Source organism: Somniosus microcephalus, chromosome 13 (assembly GCF_052327205.1).
Source record: "Somniosus microcephalus isolate GS21.2 chromosome 13, FLI_Smic_1.0, whole genome shotgun sequence".
In the NCBI taxonomy this organism is placed as follows: Eukaryota; Metazoa; Chordata; class Chondrichthyes; order Squaliformes; family Somniosidae; genus Somniosus; species Somniosus microcephalus.
Window position 1 is genome coordinate 174,446,769 of NC_140999.1, and position 7,299 is coordinate 174,454,067.

Consider the following 7,299-nt stretch of genomic DNA (forward strand, 5'->3'; position numbering starts at 1 on the left):
ATCAGAATATCCCAAAGCGCTTTGCAGCCAATTAAGTACTTTTTAAATGTAGTCACTATTGTAATGTAGGAAACGTGGCAGCAAATTTATGCACAGCAAGATCCCACAAACAGCAATGTGACACTGACCAGATAATTTGTTTTAGTGATGTTGGTTGAGGGATAAAAATTGGCCACGGCACCGGGGAGAACTCCCCTACTCTTCTATGAAATAGTGGCATGGGATCTTTTATGTCCACCTGAGAAGGCAGACTAACATCTCATCCAAAAGACGGCTCCTCTGACAGTGCAGCACTCCCTCAGTACTGCACTGAAGTGTCAGCCTTTGCTCAAGTCTCTGGAGTGAACACGAGTCAACACAGTTATGATTATCTGGTTGTTGACAATGATCAAGATCTAAACCCATCCAGGGGAACCATTAAAAATAGTGTTGGCTCTTCCACATAAGGGAAACTCAGTACGGGGCCATCTAATGCGCTTCTTATTAGCTGATGACAGAGTGGCATTAATAGATGTCTGAGAGGTGGCCATCTGTCCATCCCCCGCCACAAAACACTGCATGACATTTGGGATGAAGGAGAAATATATTCTAAAAGTTGATGGTTAAAAATTAAATTCTATTTTCGCTTTGAGTGAGGGGTTGATGCATGTGAACAAAACAAATCCATCTGTTAGTTCAGCTTTATTTATACTTCATCCTTGCTGTATCCAGTTACTTATGCTTCTTGTTCAATATTTTTGACTGTCATGCACGCTTTTGCTTGTCCCTGAGATCATAATGCATAGTTTTACAAACATTTAATAGAATATAAAGAGGCAGTTACCCTTCTAGTTAGAATATTTGAATCAGACAAGAAAGGAGTTCTGAGATACTGCAGAAAGAGACCGCTCAGGATGGTGTTGGGAAAAAGCTGGTTGTGCTGTGTGAAAAGGAAATAAATGCAGAACGTTCGAGTGAATTTTCTGTTATGGGTTTTGACGTAAGAAAACTACTAGGCACTTGGTCTAAGCATTAAACAAAGCTTTAATCAACTGTTTTACAACATGGAGGTCTAGTTGTGTCCTTCACTAGTTCCTGTTAAGAATGTCCTGCGCAAGCTGGGCCCGTGCCTGAATATTTATACTCTCCCTGGACAGCGCCACCCGCAGGCTGCTCAATATTATTTCATAAGTCTTTCTTTCATGAATGACTCATGTCAGGTTTGTTCTTAAGTAGTTAAATAAAGAACTTGCATTCATATAGCGCCTTTCATGACCTCAGGATGTCCCAAGAGCTTTACCATCAATGAAATACTTTTGAAGTGCAGTCACTGTTGTAAAGTAGGAAAAGCAACAGTCAATTTGCGTACAGAAAGATCCCACAACAAAAATGAGATAATGGCCACATAATCTGTTTTAGTGATGTTGATTAAGAGATAAATATTAGCCAAGATACCGGGGAGAACTCCCTTGCTCTTCTTCGAAGTAGTGCCATGGGATTTTTTACGTCCACCGGCAAGGGCTTTGATTTAACAACTCATCCGAATGGCGGCACCTCCGACAGTGCAGCGCTCCTTCGGTACTGCACTTAAGTGTCAGCCTAGATTACGTGCTGAAGTCTCTGATGAGGGATTTGAATCCACAACCCTCTGACTCAGAGGTGAGAGCGCCACCGCTGAGCCAAAGTTGACACCTAAGTTAAGACGAACATATAGTTCAAAATAAAATATTAGCGTGAGAAATATTGCCATCAAATGCTTAAAATGCCATATCAATTTCCTCTCGCTGCTATTTCAGTGGAGGTGTTAATCCATTTATTTTAAATAGGTTAATGCCACTGTGAAAGTAGCTCAGAGAGGAATTGGTTACAACTGTGTTATACACTTGCACACCATAATTTCCAGTCTCATGTCCTACGTGCACACAGAATTGCTTGTCTTCATGCCTGCAGTAAAATATGCAGCAACAAAAGAAACTAGCATCGGAATTGAATGACTAAAGAAATAAGAATGGTTACACCCCCAAACATTCCAGTACCTCTGCAAATGTTAAACCTTATAAATAACAGCTGAGTCATACACATTGGGATTGGATCTTTCAGATATAACTGTTGACATGGGCACTGTAAGCATGGAAAGTGCGGGCGCCACCTGGCTCACATATATCTTCAAAAGCTATGTTTGAATACGATTGATGTTCACATTAATACATTGGGGCCTATGGTATCAAAAGCACTCGACGATATTGTAGATCATTCATCATTTCAAACTTTTTTCTTCTTCACAAGTGTAGATGAAAGTGCTTTATTTGGTGGCTATCCTCAGCTCTCTCTAGAAAACTGCAAACGGAATCAACAACCAATTTTGAAGAAAGCAATGAGTGTAGACCATTTCCCGATAGCGAGCTATAGTCAGATGCTGCTGCTGTCGACAAGGAGAAGGATTTCCAGGGTGAGCCTCTTAAATAGTATAGGAGCGGTGGAAGATCATGTGCTTGTCAGAAGGCTACAGGAACTCCTGAGAGGAACGTTGTCCTGCAATTTTCTCCCATTGATTGATGACCTTATCCAGATTTATCTGAAGTACAAATGAATGAGAAAGGAATGTAGCGTTGACCAAGAAACAATAAAAGAGGATATCCAATCAAGAAAAAATGCAAAACAGTGTTGCAAAGTATGAGGGAAAACTACCTCGAAAACTGCTTGCGAAGGAAAGTTAAACCATCACTTAGATCCATGTACATTTAAAACATGTGCAATGTCACATCATGTACTTATTTGATCCCCTGTAGTGTATACATTTAAACCAGGCCATCATTTGACCTCCTATCATTTCCCACTGTTAATATTTCTAAAACCTATATTGAATTTTACTGAGTCAGTCATTGTTTAGGATTCAATTTTTCAATCCAGTTTTATACTCCTATTAAATTCCCTTGGTGCTTTGCTCATCGTACTCTGTCCTGCTCAGTACTATACTATCTGAGGGTTTCTAATCCTATGCCGGTTTTCAGTTGTCCTGACAGATGGAGATATTGATATGTCATTCCAAGACCAGCTGCCCCCTCTCCCCAGATAACACTGCTGATTTTATGAAATTCCCACCGTGAATGCTAAGGCTCGCTGAATTGCAGCTTCTTGTGTGAGACCCAAGTGCCATAAATTCAGAGAAATCTGTCAAATCTGTCTTTGAAAAGAAGACTGCGTCGCAAAAAGTTACTATTTTTACTGTGCTTCAGCTAAAGAAAAAAATCAGCTGGTTAAGAATTATTGAGCTTTTTACACAGATCTTCCAATTGTTTGGGTATGGAGGAAAAATGCTGGAAGATTTATGACATAAACACACATCAATAAAGTTTTTTTAGCATTTCAACACAGAGCGTTAATAAAAACGAATTAAGGAATAGTGCAGTGTCACCAGTTTGTGTGTATGTAAAATGCTTCTCATTAAACGCTAGAAAACACCATTGTTTTATAAATACAATCTTTTGAATCAGTGAGATAAGGAAAGAACATTGCAAGATGTGAAAAATATCAATGGGGTTCTGAACTACTTAAAATTCCATTATGGAGCAGATACATTTTATTTTGAAGATGGTGTGTAGGAAAGCTGAATAGTGTGTTTAATCTTAAAGGATGTGCATAAGGGGACATCCATGAAGTGTGAACACAGTTTTGGAGGGTGAGATGTTAAAAATAACAAAGCTTATGGATGAGTGGGCGACAGGAAGAAGAGGGCAGAGGTTTTGCCAAAGCCGATATACACCATTTTGAATCCTTTTAAGACCTTGATTTTTTTGGGGGGGGGTGGGGGGTGGAGATGGGAAGAAGATGACTCAGAACCCTATGGGGAGGCGAGGAGAGGGATTTCCCATGGAAATTAAAATTGAGTGAGGTGTAAAATGGGTGGCCGAGTCACTATCTGGTGATAAAAGATAAAATTACCCCAATATTAGATTGTCACAATTTTAAGTCCAGGTCTTGAAAGGCATTTACATTCAGATTTACGCAGGGGGGATTTTGTAAAACTGACCAGGTGGAAGTAGTGTCTACACATACAAGGCAAGCATGTCCATGCTAGATGCGATGGCACGGTTATCTTTCAAAACTTGCTGGCCCCGGTCTGATGTAATCTTAGGGTGTTTAAATGAACTCCTGCATCTGTCTTCCTGCACTTTCTCTAAGTGGACCTTGCATCCCCTATGTCAGAAACTGTGACCTTGGCCACGATTTCGCCTTCCGAGGTGGGTCCAGTGCAGACGGGGTTGGTGGTGGGGTGCAACCCCGCTGCTGGCTCCATCCCACTCTGTGAAAACAATTTTACGCTGATTGGGCTTGTTAAGCCTGCCCAACGCATTTCCTGGCCAATTGAAGGAAGCGGGTCTGATGACATCTCTTGATGACGCGTCATCAGCTGGCTTCCTTAAAGGGACCATGTGCAAATTGCTTTTGACAATTCTGCTGTCAGTGTTCTGCAACATTGAGGTGCTGCAAACACTGACAAGCACTGCACAGAGGTGCACGGCTGCACCCAAGCTCTCCCATTATGCTTATGGAGGGAGACACAGCATGCAGGGAGGTCCTCTTCCCTTCCCATGAACGGAAGAGACTTCTCCAGGAGACCAACACAGCCTGGTTGTACATTGCACAGGAAGGTACAAGCAGGGATGTGGTCAGGAGTCCCAGGCTGCAGTGGAGTAAACCTTTCAATGATCTCAGTGGATCATGAAACGTTACTGCAAAGCCACACTCAACCATCCCCATCACTCTGCCTTTCCTACTCTACATCCTTACTCACACCAACTTACCTTGCACCTCCACCCATCCCTCTCTATCTACATTATCACATCCCCATCTCACTAGCCACCCCTCACACTCACCCTCATCCTAGTCCAATTATACCAATTAACAGCACACAACAGTTGGGTGTTTTAGCGAATGTTCATGTGAAGTTTCTGTTAATGTGCTGTCAAACATTGAAATCTTTATTTTCAATACTTTGCGATCTTGGACAGATTTGTGTGCACCTTTGGAATGGTGAGACATAATGGTACTCCCCGCAATGGTGATGAGTATGAAAGGAATGGTTTGGGCATTGTAGGGATGCTTTAGTGTTGGTGTGAGGTGGTGCAAACCCGGCGCATCATGTGGCAGCCAGGGTGTACAGCGTCAAGTGAAGTAAATCTGGCCATGGTGAGGCCATTCCTGGTCTCCTGGGCAGCAATGTGGTCGGGTGCTGATACCCTGTGTCCTGTGCAGCATCAGTTGATTGTGGAGAAGGTTGGTGTTATTGTTGGTGCTGTTGGTGTGCCTGGTGCTGCTGGTGTTGGGGCTGATCATGGTGAGATTCTGAGGACCAAGGTGAGATTTTTTCAAGGGCAATGATGCTGAAGGTGAGGTTGAGATGACAGAAGCAATCTGTCAATGGTGAGAGAGGTTGTTCCAATGAGGTGACACTGGATAGAGAGATTGCTCCAAACACTTACAAGCTGCATAAAGCTCAATCTGTCTTCCAAATGCAGTAAGCAACAGCTTCTAACCTTGGAAAGTGAACAGCTATGAAATGGGAGCTTTTATAGACCATTTGCAGCTGTCAAGTAAAGAAATCATCCCATGCTGACACAACACCCGACCTCCTTACCTGACATGATCCCTGAGCAGCGGGGAAGCCATTGGCGAACTCTAAAAATCTAAAGGTAAGCATAAAATACTAGTTAATTGCCTCTTAACAATCTCTCTAATGATGTAAATTGCCTCCCCCACTGCTTGGTGTTGGGTCTGTTCAGCGATGACACACCCGGCATCTGGATGACTAGTGTAGAGGCGGGTTGACAGTGGGTTCCCTACCCGCTGTCCAAAAAAATAATTCCCAGCCGACCCGCCTCCAAACGCCCCCGCTGACCACCGGTGCTGAATTCTTAGTGCCCAATGCACTTTATTTCTGTCCAAGCCACTCCAGCAAGATGACGTTATCAGCACAACTCGAGGAAGGCTCAAATTTCAAATGAACTAACAAGGTTTATTTCCATAATTCAAACAAGTGGGACTCACGCAGAACAGTGCAAGATTATGTACAATGACAGCAGTAAATGGCCTGATCTTTTAATACTACACTCTGCCCCTGACAGAAGTGAACACAGTGAGAGACTCTTATCAGAAGTCTGTAACATGCTCCAGCACTCGATGTAGTTTCAATTTCACCCAGTTCGCCCTGCTGTCATGGTTCATTCCTTCTCTGTTGATCTGTCTCCATAGTCCCACACACCAGAGGCATAAATATACCATTTGCCTTTGAAATTCATGCATTCCACGCAGATATAAAACATTGCATGAAGCAACAGCTATTTCCAAGTTGAATAATGCAAAGGAAGAAACTGTTTTAACTGCGAATTATGTCTTCTTGGTTTAGTTAATGTATTAATGCTGTATGATAGTCAAAGACAAAAGCCACCCTATGGTAACCAGACACACTGGAGCTAGGAAACTATCTTAGGCCTTTCCAACTTTAACTTTACATTTTTACAGAGCACTAAAGTATTAATTTATATTTATACTAGCAGGGGAGCCCCGCATTGCAGGGCAATTTTTTGGGCTGGTGGATGTGTGGGCCGGGCGCCTGGGACTGGATTTGGGTTGTTGGCAGTTTCCAGGGCATTTTTGGGCCTGGTGGATGTGTGGGCTGGAAGCCTGGGACTGGATTTGGGCAGTCGGCAGTTGGAGAAGCCTAGGCCCATTTTGCACTGTTTTTTAACCTAAACATTTCTAGCTTTTAATACCTTCAAAGATGAAAGTTAAAGTACTTATAAAACATTTTTGGTAAATCTTATTTTTTTTTAAAAAAGAAACTGACCTGGATTAGCAAAGTTTTGAGCTGCCCTGGCTGCTGTATAATGGCTGACAGATCCCTGAGATGAAAACGATTAGTCCCGCCCACACACACACCGATTGGTCAACCATCAGGTGACTGAACTGTAGGATTGGTCAATCATCACGGCACAGGATTGGTCGACCTTGACGTCAGTCAATGCTAATGAGTGGATAATGAGTGGAATTTTGAAGGTTTTTTGTATAATGTGTGAACAATTTTTGTCTGACCAAAAAGTAAATATGCCTACAAGAGTCCCCTAATGATGAGCTTTCTTTTGATATAACATATGTGTAGGTACGCTCTATAACTTTTGATTGTATAGCCGGACAGAGAGACAGACAGAGAGACAGACATAGAGACATATCCTTTTATATATATAGATAGATATACACAAATCCAGTTATGTCTCTATCTACATTTGTACAGTGACAATATCCTGGACTTTGTCACAATAG

At 42.3% G+C, this 7,299-nt stretch overlaps 1 long non-coding RNA gene across 1 annotated transcript; it reads right to left on the minus strand.

The window, feature by feature from the left end:
* Positions 1–668: 668 nt before the first annotated feature.
* On the minus strand, positions 669–7,095 carry LOC147108789 (uncharacterized). Its single transcript, XR_015080654.1, has 2 exons — positions 6,827–7,095; positions 669–2,554 (listed from the first exon to the last, which is right to left on the minus strand). It is a non-coding gene; the product is annotated as an uncharacterized LOC147108789 (long non-coding RNA).
* Between the last annotated feature and the right edge of the window lie 204 nt (positions 7,096–7,299).